Raw genomic sequence first — 17,672 nt, 5'->3', positions numbered from 1 at the left:
TTATGATCACCCTGTTTTTGTGTCTGTTACAAAAAGAAGACATTTCAAGACTTATCAGCACCCCCCAAGCCTACAGCAGAACAGTTCTCATGTCTTTTCTTTTTTGGACATGGCTGTCTTTTTTTATTTTTTAATTTTTGTATTGTTGACACTGTTACAGATGCCCCCCATTGCCTCCCCCTCCACCCCACCCTTCCCTGCCTTCACCACACTGTTGTCTGGGTCCATGGGCTATGCATATATGCGTATATGTTCTTTTCATGGCTTTTTTTTTTTTTTTTTTTAATGGAGGAGTGAATAGAAAGAAATCAGGCAATTTGTGACACTAAACACAAACAAAAGCCGGACAGGGTGGGGTAGACCTGGGAGAGAAAGCTTAAGGCCACCTGTCTGGAATAGATTAGTGAAGTTTAAACAAAAACATCCCCAAGTCTCCACTCAACCTACAGGAAAATGGAGCATTTTCCAATTCTCTGCTCCCACACTTGACTCTGAAAACAGAGAAGTACGAGAGAATGACTTGAGAGCAGATGAGGCAGAAGAAGACGGGGCTCACAGGGTGGTCCACACTCTCTGACACAGTTAGAGTAGGAGAGGAAGCAACAGCTGCAGACCTGCCTCCACTGAAGGACTGCCCTGATGACCTGGACTCAAGATTTCATTTTATGGGCGGGGGGTGCCCACCCTTCCTGACACAGGGCATTATCTGCTCTTTTAGGATAATAGCCATGCACAGTGATGGTATTTCCTGAGCAAAAGGCAAAACAAACAAGCTGACCAAAGATATTGCAAATTGGTAAGTATAGTTATATTAATAGATTATATGATGCATCTTATATAAATGTACTTATTGAGAATTAAATGTTTTATTAGGAAATTGTAAAATTGCCTTTCCTAGAAAAACCTTAAACATATGTGTGCTGAACTTATACTTGTAATCACTGCTGCTCCCTTAGGCTTGTGCCTGCCTGCACATTTGTGCATGTATACATACACACTTATACAAACATGGGCTTCCTATGTGTGTCTTTTGAAACCATTTATCCTAATCATTAAAGCATTTCAGTCATATCCTCCTGGAGAAGACTCTAATCCCTAAGAAGGTTCTTATTAGTGTACTGTACTTATAATGCTGGGCTGATGGGAAGATTATCGTACAAGGTTAAGGTTATGCTGACTTATAGACAGATTGGCTCGGTCTTCAAATCCCACAGTGTAGACCATGGCATTGGGACTCATTGCTGACTGAAGTCTAAATGAATACAAACTATTAACTGTCCATTGCCTTGACCCAGCAGTTTTGTTTTTAGAATGATGATTTTTGTAACCACACTGTTTTCAGTATAATATTGAAAACTTAAATATTCATCAATAGAAGGATGGTTGAGTAACTTGTTATTCCCTCAACATGTTATATAGATCCATATGTATTGACATATATAGATGTTCACAAATACAGTTGAAGGGGAAATGCAGGTAACAGACAATACATACATCATGATTGGATTTCATTTTATATAGATATGTATTTTGTATATAACCATATCAATATCCTGGTTAGGCATAGGAACAAATCTACAACAAAATATTAACAGGGCTTTATCTAAATGGTGTGATTATACCTAATATTCTTTTTAATCTAAGCACTTATCTTAATTTTCTGAATTTTTTTCAATGGGAAAATAATATTCTATAATCAGAAAGTATAATAAAAGTATTTTAGCTACATTACACTAGGAGGAGCTTCCTTACTTATCCTATGCATAGCCAGTCCTACTTCTAAATACATGAGACTAGTTCCACAAAGACGGCCAGTCCCGCTCCCAACACAGCATGAGAGCAGTGGACTTCAATGCTGTGAGAGATGTAGAAGCAGGAGAACCCAGGGCAGCTTCGCAGAGGTCTCGCAAGCTTCAGTGGCACGACAAGCAGTCACGAGCCACACGGATGTGGCACTGGGTTGCAGTGGCCCACTAGAAACCCTGCTGTTGGGATAAGGAGGCATGACAACTACTCCCTGATGCTTTGATATTATGTTTGACTCCAACATGTAAATGCAAAATCTAGAAGAAAATAGGAAGGAATGCTTACCTTGAATTTATTAAGCGTACATTGATATCATTTGGGATATCTTGTTAGAAATAAGTTTAACTGTAAGAAACTACAAAAATTCATATACAAGTTGAGTTTTGCCTGAGCATTGTGCTTGATTTACATAAGCTAAGGACACCAACCGTGGGATTCTTCTCCACCCAAAGAATTCTTGGCATGAGCCTGGGCCATCTCACTGTCATATCTCTCTTTCTAGTCTTGCTGGCCAGCTGTTACTATACTATGCTGATCAGTCTAGCTTCACAGCAAAATAGGTCTCACTCAGGCCACTGTATTTTTCTGGGCCCTTCCCTTAGTATATGTGTCCTTGTTAGAACCTCTTATCATAATTGCAAAGACTTTTACATCTACCCTTTGATGATATGAAAAAAATAAAAGGCTTTAGAATACAATGTCACTATTGTGAAGAACTTTTCTATGATCCTTTAAAAAAGTCTTTCCAGCCCTCCCCTGACATACACACAAATTTTTTTCAACATATATATGTTCCTTCAACAACCAGAAGCCAACATCTTGAACTTTGCTCTCCACCTGAAACCAGGAGAGGCAAAAACAAAAATCATCTCTACATCCCATCACAAATCTTGCAGTATCAACATTCTCTAGTCCTATCCTCACCTGTGGAGGCACACGCTCAATGAGGAAAAGGACATTCTTCAGCCCATTCCTGCGGAATGTGAGGAATGGGCTGGCAGAAGCCACACTAGTAATCGAGTGAGAAGAGAATATATAGGATGGCTGGGGATTCCTTCATAAACCTTAAAAAAACATTGCACTCAAAGAGATTAGCTCCAGCTAGTTCAGCAAAAAAAAAAAAAAAAAAAAAAAAAAAAAAAACATGTGGTACAGACAGTGGAAATCATTGGAAGCTGCAGAAACAGAATTTAGAAAGAGGTAAAATTTAACTTGAATAATGTTTTTAAAATTTTTAATTCCTCTGAGTGCCCAGAATTTGTATATCTCTTGTATTTGATTAGCCATTTCACCCTGAGAGAGGAAAAACAGACACAAAGGAGTCATGTTATATGAAAAATGCATCAGTTTTGTTCTCCTCCTCACTCCTGGGGGTCCCTTGATAGTCTGCAGAGGACAAACCAATACCCACTGGCCTCTGGTTTGATCATTGGAATCTACAGTCATTCTAGAACACAAATTAAATTTCAACATCCATCCTACAGGAAATTTCCAAGCAACATGGGAATCAGGGCTGCACATTACATTGATGAAATACTAGTGTTTTATTAATTTGGCAGTGATATGCAAGATAAATGTGAGCTAGGAGGGACCACTGAGGACCCACTAGGACTGATCACTTGCAGTGTAGTGGCTTGTTTACTTGATGGCCTGCACACCAGAATGTGATCTCCGTTTGGCCAATGACTCTGTTGTTTTTCTCTTATATCCTCAGCCCCCAAATGTCATTAAGTATTTGATGAGAAAATAAATAATTTTCTTAGGGGATTCAAGATCCAGAATGATGAGAAGCTGCACTCCAGGAGCAGCAGTGCAGAATACAAATATTTCCCATCAGAATGCAATCATACCTGGGCATCATGGCCTTGGAAGAAGTTCCCTGATTCCAGTGCACCTGGCATAGATGAGGACCAGAATCTGCCAAATTTTTAGCCATTAGGCCTAAAACATAAAGCCAAGATAATTTTTTAAAAGGAAACAAGCTGTTGAATGTACATTACAAAGAGTGAACTCTAATGTAAACTACAGACTACAAATGAAAGTGATTCTGATGTGTCAGTGTAGGTTCATCAATGGTAAACATGTGCCACTCTGGTGGGGGCGGGGCGCTTGCATTAGTGGTTACAGAGGTTATATGGAAATCTTTCTAGCTTATGTTCAATTTTGCTCTGAACCTAAAACTGTTCTAAAAAACAAAGTCTATTTAAGAAAACAGAGAAAACAAGCAGGAAAGCAGAAAAATGCTGAGAGGAGGCAAAACACAAAGGAGGAAGAAAGAACATGAGAGGCCATGTACGAACCAGGTCCTGCAATTCCACCTCAGTGGCCCTCTGATCACAGGCTGGCACACCTGACCCAAGGCCTTCATCATGCTTATATATGGGCCAAGAGCCCTGACCTGTGTTTACAATAGTTGTATTGCTCATACAGTGAGTGTTAGGTGCTATTGGGTATTTTCTTAAGCACAGTGAAAAGGCAATTTGGAAAAATCTAGTCAATTTAATTATTTCTATGCCTTAACATGCTGAAATTTTCTGACCCAAAACTCAGGGCATATTGTCTGATATTCATCCTGATATAGGACAGACACGGGATACTAGAACTATTCCAGGCTTTAAATATACACTTAAAACCCATTTTACTGAAACTCCAGACAATGAAGAACATTAAAAAAGGCTGTTGATGATTATGTATTTCCAAAGAATTAGAATACCAACAATAAAATAAGCTGGCTTTGAAATGATATTGAACATTTAGATGGTTTAGAAAATGCTTCATTGTTTTCTTTTTTGTTTATTTGCTTCAAGGTCGAAGTGGTGAGAAGCTAGTGTGCACATGGACAACGGAGATTTCCTGAATTATTAACATCCTCATTCTCTGATCCATAGATGGGAAACCAGGGTGGCTCATTGTTGTATGGTTACGGTCATCATTCTACAGAAAAAGAAATCATGAATTAAAGTCAAGTAATTGCACACAAATCACATATTAGCGAGTGTTGACTGACACTGGACCCAAGTTTTCCAGACTTCAGCTCGTGATTAATTCCTGGAGCCTGTGGTAGTTGAATTAAAATAATGACCCACAATCATTTATCCCCCCCTAAATCTATGTTCCTGCTATGTAACTCTACATTTCCCACCTATTCTCACTCTACTCTCAGTCACATGACTAGCATTGGCCAATAAAATGGCATAAACAGACTTGAACAGCATTTTACAGTTGGGCTTGCCCGCTCTTACTCTCGTCTCACAGCCGGAGACCATGTGCGGACTGCAGAGCAACAGCGCTAACACAACTCAGTCGTCCCACTGAGGCCACAGTCACCAAGTCAAAAGCCAACCAACCCCCAGACACGGCTGAGCCCAGACCAGATCAGCTGAGCCCCATACATTGGTGAGCTAAACAAATGCTTCTCGTTGTAAGCCACCGAGGCTGCGTGGCTGTTTATGAAGGGTTACTGTGGCAACAGATACCAGATACACCGTTTGAATCCTACCTCCAATACCATCTGGGGGACCTGGGGAAGATACTCAACCTTTGTACCTCACCTTCCTCATTTGTATAATTTGGATGATAATAGAGTCTATCTCATGGGGTATTTCTAAAAGTTTAAAATTTTTTATTAAGTACAAATTATATAAAATACATTGCACAAATCTTAAGTGTACATCTTAACAGATTTTATATATACTTACAAACGTATGTGTATGCCCATATCAAAATATATCTAGATCTCCAAAATGGCCCCTCCTAATCAATAACTCTTCAAATGTAGTCTGGCTTCTATCATCATAGATTAAAATAGCTTGGTCTTGAAATTTGTATAAATGGAATAATAAAATATGCACTCATATGCTTCTTTTTTTAATTATGTGAGGCCATCTATATTTTTTATATAATAATGGTTTGTTCTTTATTTTTCCTATGTAATATTTCATTATACAAATATACCAGAATTTATTATCCATTCTACTACTATTGATGGGCATCTGAGTTTATTCCAGTTTGGAGCTTTTTAAGCATTGTAAGTGCCCCTGTACGTGCCTTTTAATGACTACTGGATCTCATTTGTATTCCATTCATACACCCAGGAGCAAATTGCTCAATCATAGGTTATACATATGTTCAGTTTTATGAGCATTACCAAAAGAGCTTCCAAAGTTCCATATCGGTTTATAGTCCCACCAGCAATGTATTAGAATTTCAGTTAATTTATATTTTTGCTGACATTAAGAGACTGAAAAGTCAAGTCACAGATTGGCAAAAAGTTCTATAATTACATGTAATTGACAATATACTTTTTGAAGATAGAATTGAAAATCAATTCTACAGTCAAAAACTTCAACAAAAGAAACATAGACAACTAATTAAAAAATGGGCAAGTGACCTGATCAACTCTTCTAAAAAAAAAAGAAAGAAAAAAGGTATCCCATGACTTAATGACTTATAAAGAGGTGTGCACCATCATTAGTTATCAAAGAAATGCAAATTTAACCCCATTGAGACTTGCCACCAAGAATGCTAAAATGACAAGGTCTGACAATGCCAAGTGTTTTCTTTTGTTTTTAATAAATGGCATCCTCTTCTACACATCATTCAGCAACTTGGGTCTTTCACTTGACAAATAGGCTTAGAGATCTGAACATGTTGCTACAAATATAACTAACTCATCCCTTTAAACGTCTTAGAATTCCATAGTATGAAAAATACTACCATGAATTTCAACGTTTCTGATCTAGTGGAAATATAAGTTGTTCCTTTTTTTTTACTGTTACAAACAGTGCAACGATGAACATTCTTTATGTTCTTTCTTCTTTATATGTGCAGATGGGATGTGCATGTTTAGTTCTAATAGGTGCTGACAAATCACCGTCTTTATTAACTTAGTTATCACTCCAACCAATAGTGTATGATAATATGTTCAACTACCTCCTTACCAGTATTCGATGTCATCAAATATTTTAATTTTTTTTCAAACTAGTATTTAAAATGGTATATCTTAATTTTTATTTCTGTGAGGTCAAATATCTTTTATTGAGTTTACTGGCTCATTTGTATGTCCATTTATATGTATTAGTTCTTATAGTTTTTGCACTTTTCTGTCATTTATTTTTATTTCTAATATGAATCCTCAGTTTGTTACATGTGTTGGAAATATTTTCTTCCAATCTACTAGTTATATTCTAATTTTTAATTAAACTTTGTTGTACAAGGGCTTATAAGGTATAAGTCATGAAATTTATCAATATTTTTATGTATTTTTATTTGCTTTTGTCTCTAATTTATAAACATCTGTACACTGAAACAATTTTTACATAGTTTTGGTATTTATGTGTTTAATTCACCTGCGTTTATGGTGTGAGATAGAAGTCTGATTTTTTTCCAAATGGAGAGCCAATTTATTGAATAGCCCATCCTTTTAACTATAATTTAAACACTAGCTCCATAGTATACCAAATTAGTTTGTAAGATAACTTTCAAACTGCATGACTAGTAAGTTCGGCAGTCTGGGTCCACCCCTCTTCTTAGCCCTTACTCTAACCCAGTAACAGTGTGGGAAGAGAAGATTGTGCAAAATAATAGCGATGCTTCTGAAACTTATCTGCCTCCATTTACAACACAAAAGCTTCAGAGATTTTAAACACTTCACTGCTCAGCACAGTAATAACCCCTGCTCTAGCCAAAGTTTAGGCTAACTGCAGGACAGAAAATATAGCCTCTTAGCTACATGGAAGCACTCATTTGAGATTATGGTCTCAAAAAATGTTTCTGGTCCCATGACTGCTGATAAAGAAAGCAAATGAGATTGTAATATTTTACCATATCCGTGTTCTGCAGGATTCCATGAACTTCAGGCTGTGTGCGATCCTGGACATGCCACTTAACTGCTCTATATCTCAGTTACCTCAATGGTAAAATAGTGTTAATAATAGGACTTCTGGGGTTACTGAAATAATTAAATGAGCACATATATAGTGCTCAGAAGAGGGGCTGGCATATTTTAAGCACCCTGGGAGGGTTTCCATCATCCTTAGATCTCAAATTTACTCTTGTTCCAGTATCTCAAACCAGTTTCCAGTTGGAGGAGTGGTATAGGAATCCAAATATTTAGATTTTTGAGAAGCTTTCAGACCTCTACACTGTTCAAAGACAGTGCTTCTGACTCACTGAAAAGGATTTGTGGTTTGCGTCATTTTCCCGTCCCTTCACCAAAAGCCACCTCCGATTCAACTACTATGAATCTTCTAGAGAAATAAACACTTTTTAAAGCTTTTTCCTTTCAAGTCAAACATGATGTTTTTGCCAAGCAGAAATCCTCAACAGTATAAGCATGCATTCTCTTGAGCCTGAGACTTCGCTACTATCTCCTAAGGCTCTGCAACTGACTAGCCGGACGCTGGGCTAGCCTTCAGGTAACCTGTCTCATTCCATACAGTCTGGCTCCTTTCAGCCCAGGAACTGATTGCTGGTTCTCACCCGTGCAGTCTAGACCAACCCTGCTGTGACTGACTCCTGCCAAATCATTGCTGAAGAAAGCCTCAGAAGTAGGAACAGGAAGCCTGTTCAGGGATCCAGTTTCCCTGATACAGATCTGTCCTTCTGAGTTGCCCTGACTGCTCCCTCACCCACCTTTTATTCTTCCACTCACTATGGCTGAATCTTGACTCTGACTCTTTGACTTTGGGTGCCCTTGAACTTATCCGCTCTCATAGAAGTAGATTTCTTGTTTTCTAAGGCCCAACCTTTCCCATCTGCCTGCCACCTGAGCTTACCTTTGATTTTGGACAGTTGTCTTTGGCTCCAAACCCTAAGTGGTGACTTTAACCACCTGTGCCCCAGAATGCATTGGCATTCTAGCCTAGGAAATTCACTGAATAAGGAGGCTCAGAATGATTTTTTATTTCTACCAGGATATACCTGATGTGTTGTGACATTGCCCAGCCACAGAAAACACAATCAGAGGCCCTGTTTATTCTTTTTCTACATAATTTTGTACATTAGGGTTTTTGAAATCAAAGTAAGCAATTTTCTACATTACCTTGAGGAAAGAAACTCAGATAGTTTGCGTCCATTAATGGGTGGTTTCATCTAGTTTCAGGGCCACCATATATGTGCTAAAAGGACTAAAACCTATATGTGATCCAGAGAATGGAGTTCATATCATTCTGGTAGCACCAGCTGCATGGCTTCGAGCACGTCTCAATTCCTCCAAACCTCAATTTCCATTTATATAAAATTGAAACCAAAAAAATCCACTAAACTTTATTCTTTGAGATTATGAACTATGGCTTATTTTTATGACACTCTTTCCCCAGAACTGAACCAGAGAAAGAGATCCAAGGTACTGATTTCATTTGATAAAAGAATCAAATAAGTTAAGGTATGCATAATCACTGAAAATTGCAAAGCAGAAGATAAATGTTTTTATGATTATGAATGAGTTGCATGCAAAAGTGTTTATGGAATTCAGAACATATTTCCCCCAAACTCACACTGCAATCCCCCTCATCTGTCAGATCTGAAATCAGACATGACTGGAATCCGTTTACTTACCTTCCTGTGTGCCTTCATCAGGCTTGTCCTGGCCCATTCCAGTATCTCCTGTCTGAACTCCCCACTAGACTTTAAACTCCATAAGGGCAGAGCCATAGTGTCCATGTCTAGGACATTGTACATACTAATAACATAAAAAGCAATTAGTATAATTGAGGCTTCATCATTACACGCCTTACATATATTAATTCACTTAATCCTTATAATATCGTATAAGATAGAAATTACTATTATATCTATTTTATGAATGTGGAAACTGAGGCACAGAGAGGGTAAGTGACCTTCCCAAAAACACACAGCCAGTGAGTGACAGAGCTGAGATTTAAACCCAGACAGATTAGTTCCAGGGTCCCTGCTGTTAACTACTATTTTATATTGCATGAAATGAATGGATAGGTTGATGAATGAATAGGTTGGTTATGTTTCTGTCCTTATTGTCTCTGATCAGAGACAAGATAATAATGTAAAAATCATGAAGATTATAATTATAATATTTATGAGGTAACAGGGTACAGTTCTCTACACAAAATACAAATGTTTTCAGTGGGAATCAAACCTGGATGACTATCGAACCAACACTTTTTTCCCATTGCAATCAATAAAACTATTAATTTTCCATATCTAAAGAGAGATCATTATTGCTACATTTAAGTATACCTTTTTCCTACTTTTATTTTTTTAAAGATTTTATTTATTTGTTTTTAGAGAAAGAGGAAGGGAGAGAGAGAGAGAGGGAGAAAAATAATGATGTGAGAAAGAAACATTGATAGGTTGCCTCTCGTATGACCCCAGACCAGGAACCAAACCTGCAACTCAGACATGTGCCCTGACCAGCAATCAAACCAATGATCTTTAGCTTTGCTGCCTGATGCCCAACCAACTGAGTCATACCTGTCAGGGCTTCCTGTTTATATAGAGTGTTAAATTTGCTATGAAAAGTGGTTTTTAAAGATATGCAATTATTTATATGTTATGTATAGTAATGGGGAAGGGGAATACAAAGGGATTATATTTTCCTCTCCTCTCTCTCCCCAGCTTCTCAGAGAACTAACTTACTCTGCCCAAGGTCTGGGTCCTCTCAGGCTGAGATTTTGAACCCTACCTTAAATAAGCTACCCAAGGGATTCTGATTGAGCTTGAAACTACCACTTTAAAGCAAAAATAACTCCTGCCAACAAAGACACATCCGCTCCCCACACTGAGTATTTGCACAACCTCCATCTCCCCCTTTCCCCTTTCCCTCCATACACAGATTAACTAAGCTCTAGATACGCTATCATTCTGGTTTAGCTGGTTTGCTGTGTACTTTTTCCTCATTTACTCCTGTTTCAATATCCTATCAACCCTCTTTCTGTTCATTTCAGATCTATATATTGAACTGGTTGCTCATCAGACATTTTTATGTGCATCTTTTACAGGCCTCTGTAAAACAGTATAACCAAGATGGAAAAAGTGAGCTTCTCATTCAAATGTGTTCTGAGAGTAAATGGCAGCCTCACCACCAGGCACTCTACAGAGAAATCTGGAAATCACATTAATCATCCTCAGCCTCACATCTTATACCTACTCAATGATTCACAAAACCCAACAATTCTATCTGTTAAGTATCTTAAAGTTCCATTCCAACTCCCTCCCACCTCTGTAATCCAAGCCACTCTATCTCATCTAGACAATTCTAGGAGCCTCCTAACAGATATCCCTCTTCCATTCTTTCACTTCTCCAATCTATTCTAACCCAAAGAGTCAAAAGGAAAATCTGACTATATCATTTCTCAGCTTAAATCCTTTCAAAGTCTTCCAAATGCTTCGGGGAGAAAAGACAAAATCCTTCTTGTAGCCCATAGACCCTTGGTGGTTCTGCTCCCACCCTCCTCTGCAACTGTATCTCATAACCCACCTTCCCTGGCTTTCTAACCTCTGAATATATGGGCTTGTCACAAATTCCTTAAATGTTCCAAGTTCTTTCCCACATTTTTTAGGCCTTTGCACATGTTATTCCCTCTGTTTGGAACTCTCTCTTCCCCATTCACTATCCGGTTAATCCCAAACCCATCTTTTGAACTACAGTTTAAAGGTCATTTCAGTGGGGAAGCCATGCTTGACCACCCACTCCTGCAGGCAAGCCAGGTCCTCCCATTGTACATGTTCATGACATAATGTGCTTTTCCTTCACTGCATGTTGTTGCACAGTGTTTTCCTTTGTAGTCCTTGTTTCAGTTTATTATTTTTACAAGTATTTGCTTTGGTCTGTCTCTTCTGATAGACTATGAGTTCCATGAGTCAAACACTAATCTTTTTTTAAATTATATTTTATTGATAATGCTATTACAGGTGTCCCAGTTTTTCCCCTCTGGCTCCCTCTACCCAGCACCACCCCCACTTCCTCAGGCAATCCCACAGCATTGTCCATGTCCATGGATTCTGTATATATGACGCGTATGCTCTTTGCCTACTCTATTCCCTATGCTGTCTGTACTTTACATCCCCATGACTATTCTGTAATGATCAATTTGTACTTCTTAATCCCTTCACCTTTTTCACCCATCCCCCAACCTCCTCCCATCTGGCAACCATCAAAACACTGTCCATACCCATGATTCTGTCTTTCTTGTTTGTTTAGTTTGTTTTTTAGATTCAATTGTTGATAGAAGTGTATTTATTGACATTTTATTGTTCATAGTTTTAATATTCCTCTTATTTTTCTTAAATAAATCTCTTTAACATTTCATGTAATAATGATTTGGTGATGATGAACTCTAGCTTTTTCATGTCTGGGAAGCTCTTCATCTGCCCTTTGTTTCTAAATGATGGCTTTGCTGGTAGAGTAATCATGATTGTAGGCCCTTGCTTTTCATCACTTTGAATATTTCTTGCCAATCCCTTCTAGTCTGCAAAGTTTCTTTTGAGAAGTCAGCTGAGAGTCTTCTGGGACCTTCCTTGTAGGTAATAATTCTCTTCTTTCCTCTTGCTGCTTTTAAGATTCTCTCTTTGAGCCAAAAGCTTATTGTGTTCACTATTCTATGAACAGTGACTAGCACAATCCTTAAATGAATGAATGAATGAATGAATAAACAAATGAACTATTGTTATTCTGGAAGATAATAACAATAGAGAGTTGAAGCATACTTTTTCATTTTATCTCAATAACAGCTCCATGAGAAGACATTATTGTCATCCTTTTACAGGTGAGAAAGCCGATGTTCATAGGCGTGAGGTGACTTGTCCGAACAGTATGGGGCAATTATTCCAGGAAGAAGAACCACTGGGATCACTCCAACTTTTAAAGAAAAAGTAATTGCCTACTAAAAAATATTTCCAGCTGCTTTGTCCTTTGTAAAATCTAAAGAGTATTAACATCTTGTTGGCTTTTCTGGGGATTTTTTCAAGGCTGAGCAAAACCAGTTACTAGCACTTCTCATTTAGAGAAAAGCCCACTAAAACCTTTAGGGAAAGTCCTGATAAGTGAAAAGCATTTCACGTTATTGAAATGGCAAAACACAGAGAAAAGAGTTGGATGGAGTAAAGCAAATTAGGTAGAAAAAAAAAAGAAGTTGGTGTGATAAAGTCAGAAACAAAAAATATAGATGAGATAAAGAAAGAAAGAGAAGGACACAGGGAAACAAAGAGAGGAAAATACATTTTTCAAGTCCTTGAGAGAGTCCAGAAGACAAAGCAGAGAGGAAGATGCTGTTTGTGCTACAAACAAAAATAGTGGTGTTTCTGAAGACCCAGGCATTTAGTAGCAAATAGCCAGAGCATCTGGTGACTATCTGGATTGTTCATGCTGAGGTTTTAGATATTTTTGGTGAATCATGTTTAAAATAACATTTTCTGTTTGCCCCTAATGTATTTGTTTTTTAACGGGGGTGAACGTGAGTAGAAGTTAGAGGAATATCCTAGGCCAAAATGTGTGTTGTTCCCTCATGTCCTATGCTCTGTTACCCCTCTGGCATAACTTCGAGGTGTGGCTGAACCACTGTTAAATTGAGCAAGGAGACAGAGGTGTCTCTAAAGCTATAGTATCCTATGGAAGCAAACCAAAATCAACCTGTAAATGCCTGAAGGTTACCAAATCAAAATGCTAAGAACAACCAATCACAAACAGCCAACTAGGCTTTAAGCTATAGCCAATCAAATAATATCCTTTCTTTGCTTTCACACTTTCTTTATAATAAATAGTGTTTCCCCAGGTTCCTAACCACTTCCATTTTGGTGTTGCCAGATTGGAATTAATTTTTGCTCAAATAAACTCTTAAAATATTTAATATGCTTCAGTTTAGTTTTTTGTTTTTTTTTTTTTAATTTTGATGTAAGCACCAAATTTTAATTATCTAAGTCGATTAATTTTGGGGAAAAGAAACGCCATCAAGAACTGCCCTCCAGAACAAAACAATGATGTTCATTCTTCCAAACAACCAAATTCAAAGTCTACCAAAATAAAAACAAAAACAGCCCACACGGGGAAAAAAGTAACGAAAATCACATTCTAGGGGTTCAGTGCATTTAGCAGCCTTTGCTATGCTATCTAGTCATCCTTCAGCTGACTTTCAAAAAATAACACCCTAGTTCGTCAAAATATACATTTCCATTTGCTTTTTTAAATTAAAAATAATAATTAAAAAAGAAAACTTGGAAGGTATTCACAATCAATTGCCTGACTTGTCTTGATGTCACGTACAGCATGTGATGGTCAGGAAGGCTACTTGTAAGCACACACGATTAGGGAATACTGATCTTCAAGGTTCAGCTTTCTTCCAAATAGTGTAAAATACCCACAATTCCAAGTATGAAGGGACACAGACGATCTCCTTTGAGAATTCCACAGGACAATACAGGTGCCCAAGCTGTTCTTCATAGAGTGACAGGGCTTCTGTCAAATTGACACAGTTCCCTTGTGTAAAATATTTCCCGTCCTGTTTCAGTACTTTCATGGAGAGGTCAAGAATCAGTCTGAGAAACTCCCATGTGGAATCTTCCTCCGAAGATGTGGAGATTGGAACAGCTGTCAAATCATTAATCACATAATCAAACTCTCTCCCTTCTTTGGCGCACTTCTTCAGTACTGGAATATAGTCCTCTACTAGAACCTGATAGCAGTCTCCTTTAAGTTGTCTAAGACGTCACCACACGTTTTTCGCATGTATTTCTTACATCCATCAATCACCATTTGGTCAATCTCTACCATGGTGACCATCTTTGGTTTCAGTTTGACTATTTCACATAAAATGCCCCCATCTCCACCTCCCAGGATCAGCACATCTTTGCCAGTGTAATCTTCTTTGCCACTGCCCACGATGGCTCGGGTATATGCCAAATCACTCTCTGCCAGATTAACATCCCCACTAAGGATGAGAATATTTCCAAACTGCTTCGAGTGCAGAATTTTAATGTTCTGATAAGGTGAATCTTTATCATACACCACTTCATCTATGTCGTATTCAACCAGGCGGCCATCAGCAGTGGGCCAGTACCTATCAATGGCCCCTCCTCGAACTATGGGTGGTAACCGCTTCACCCGCCTAGTACTGTCCTGACACAATTCTTTCATTCTTTCTTCTACTTTGTTCAAAAGACTGTCAACTTCTTTGCCTTCCGCATCACCATCGTAACTCTGAAGGTCCAGCAACACCAATCCATGTGGGTAAATTCTCAAATTGGCAAAGCTGCCATTTTTGTTGATGTAGGTTGCTAAATAGCCATGGTCCTGCCAGGTATGCACCGACTCTGTCATCCCCTGCTCCTGGAAAATGGACTGGAGGCCTTTTAGAATGGTCTCACCATCAGCTTTGGCGCCGAGCATGAAGTCGAGCGTGCTGTGCTGTGCTGCTGCCATAGTGAGGCGAGGCCCTGGGCCATGCCTGGGGGAGGCGGCGGCGGGGAAACTGGGGGACCGCGCGGTGGGTCAGCCTGTGGCCGGCGGGGACTGCCTATTTAGTTTGTAATATCACTTAACAAGGTTTTCCAGACCAGCCATGGGAAAACCATTTTACTGCTCTGAATTTGTTTCCTTATCGATAAAGTGGAGCTAATCATTCCTGGCTGGTTTTTCTCAGTGCATTTTTGCTCATAGAATCTCAGTAGTGGGAAGAACTTGAAGGGAGAACCAGTATAGCCTCAAACCGGATGTGTGACTCTCCAGTGCATTAGCCCATTTACCCATAAAACTTTATTTGCTCTGTTACCTATCACTCATCTCCCAATACTTTAAATTTTAGACTTTTAGTGTTACTTAATCTATTAGATAGCTTCTCTAGAATTATGTCTGTATAAATAGAAACATTTGTGGTCTTTCAAAATCAAGCTGACACCGTTTCTGTGTTATGAATTATACACAGGAAATACAAATTGAGGAAAAGTGAAAAAAAGCATCAGGTTTGGAAGCTACTTTTAAAGGAAATCTATATTTTTAATGTTGTTTGAAATCCGAAGGGGAAAAGGAAAAGTAAGTTTTAAAGGAACAGAATTGAGGATGTCGTCCCTCTGTACCAGCGGTTTCTAAGGTGCAATCCTGCACCAGTAGCAGCCACATCACCTGGGCATTTGTTAGAAGTGCAAAATCACTGGCCCCTCCCCAAACTTACTGAATCAGACACTAAGATTGAAGACCAGCAATCTACTTTCTAACGAGCTTTGCCCTCTGAAGTTTGAGAACAATTGTTTTATACCACAAAGCAAGAAGCTTGGATGGGGAGCTGGAGGAATAGCAGTGGATATAAAAGTGTGTGTTGGTGTGTTTTCATCATTAAAAATGGGGATAATATTAGATTAAAGCATGTGAAATTGCCAAGAGTCTATCATTTCAACCTATATAAAATGCAAAATATGATTAACCTTGCACAAAAAATGGATATCAAAGTTAAATCAACATTAGCCTCACGACCTTTTTCCCAACGTCCTAAAACGTACTGATTGTGGCCTCTATTCAGAACAAAGTACTAAAATAACTAGCAGATATGCCTTCCAGTGCCCCAAGGCCATCAATAGCAGAAAGCTCATCCCCACTCACTAGTTGTACTGTTGATGACCAACTCATATTCTTTCTTTAAAAACTAAGTAGTTGTCACTCTCTGATAATTAAAATATCAGAGCAATACAATGTCTAGATGTTTTCCCACACATACCTCTGGGTAAAAATAGCAACCAGATTTACCGTCATGTCCTGCTACTTTCAGGTAAACATATATGCCTTACTATTCCAAAATGTTCTTGTCTTCCAGCTACTTATCTGGAAGTGAATTCTTATAAAAATCTGTGGCTTCTAGGAGGAGACAGAAATGAGCGCAGATCTCAAAAAAAGTTCTGAAGCAAGCCATGAACATAACATTAAGACATTTGGCTGATGTCAGTGCAAATCAAGAGAGTTGCAGGTTTCTTTCATCTTACTGGGTATGTCTATGGTACAGTAAGCTGTGTTATTGAAAATGACTTAGAAAGAAAAGGAGCACAACTTCTAACCAATCTATGTTAACTAGATGAGTAATGTTGAATCCAGATGATTAAGCTAAATGTACCTTATAGTCTTTGATAGCTCCAAAGGGAAAAGGTGCAGATGAAGTTGGAGGAGGAGGAAGAAAGGAGAGGAATGGGAACAAAATTTTTGGGTGTGCATACCTTCTTTGCAAATTAAAATTAAATGCTTAAAGGATCAGAATTGTGTCTTGTGCATCTTTAAATAGTGGTCTCCTCCACATGGGAGAGAGAGGGACAATCAATAAATAGTCAATACTCATGAGTGACTGCAGAGACAGGAAAAAAGGTAAAGAATCTATAGATTTCCATTTAGCAGGATATGAGGTTTGTCCAGAAGGTATCCAGCCATATAATATGAAAAATAGAGACATTTATTGAAGAAGATACAAGAAGCATTGTACATAGGACAATGACACCTCAATCACCTTCAAAGTACGCACCTTGAGACCCCACACAGTTTTCCCAATCACCATCAGCTCCCCAAAACTTGTGGACATTCTGAAATCTCTTCCCTTTCAAAGGTGATTTTAGTTTTGGGAAAAGCCAGAAGTTTCAGGGCACCAAATCTGGGCTCTAGGGGGGCTGAATCACCTGGGTGATTTGATGTTTTGCCAAAAAAACCTGCAGGATACGTGATGCATGAGCAGGCACATTGTTGTGATGAAGCTGCCAGTCATCAGTGGCCCATAGCTACAGCCTTCTGAATCATCTCAATAGTTTCTGAGGGGAATGTTCAATCTTAACACAAAGTTTGATGCAGATTCATTGCTCTACTCACTCAGTCATTTTTAATGCATTGGCCACACAGTACACATGCTCACTCAACAAAGTCTACTGTC

The 17,672-nt window shown here is 38.5% G+C and overlaps 1 long non-coding RNA gene and 1 pseudogene across 1 annotated transcript in view; both read right to left on the bottom strand.

Annotated features, from left to right (window-relative positions):
- Window positions 1-4,539: 4,539 nt before the first annotated feature.
- The window catches only part of LOC150012637 (uncharacterized), a 61,146-nt gene continuing 48,013 nt past the window's right edge, over window positions 4,540-17,672 (bottom strand). The window contains exon 3 of the long non-coding RNA XR_016510766.1: window positions 4,540-4,740. This is a non-coding gene — a long non-coding RNA (uncharacterized LOC150012637). The remainder of the gene's footprint in view (window positions 4,741-17,672) is intronic.
- Window positions 13,680-15,234, bottom strand: LOC150012639 (spermine synthase pseudogene; annotated as a pseudogene).

This window comes from Furipterus horrens, unplaced genomic scaffold, assembly GCF_987537825.1.
Source record: "Furipterus horrens unplaced genomic scaffold, mFurHor1.1.pri manual_scaffold_4, whole genome shotgun sequence".
Lineage (NCBI taxonomy): Eukaryota > Metazoa > Chordata > Mammalia > Chiroptera > Furipteridae > Furipterus > Furipterus horrens.
Note: the sequence above shows the minus strand (reverse complement) of the source record. Positions and strands in the feature narration are given on the sequence as shown.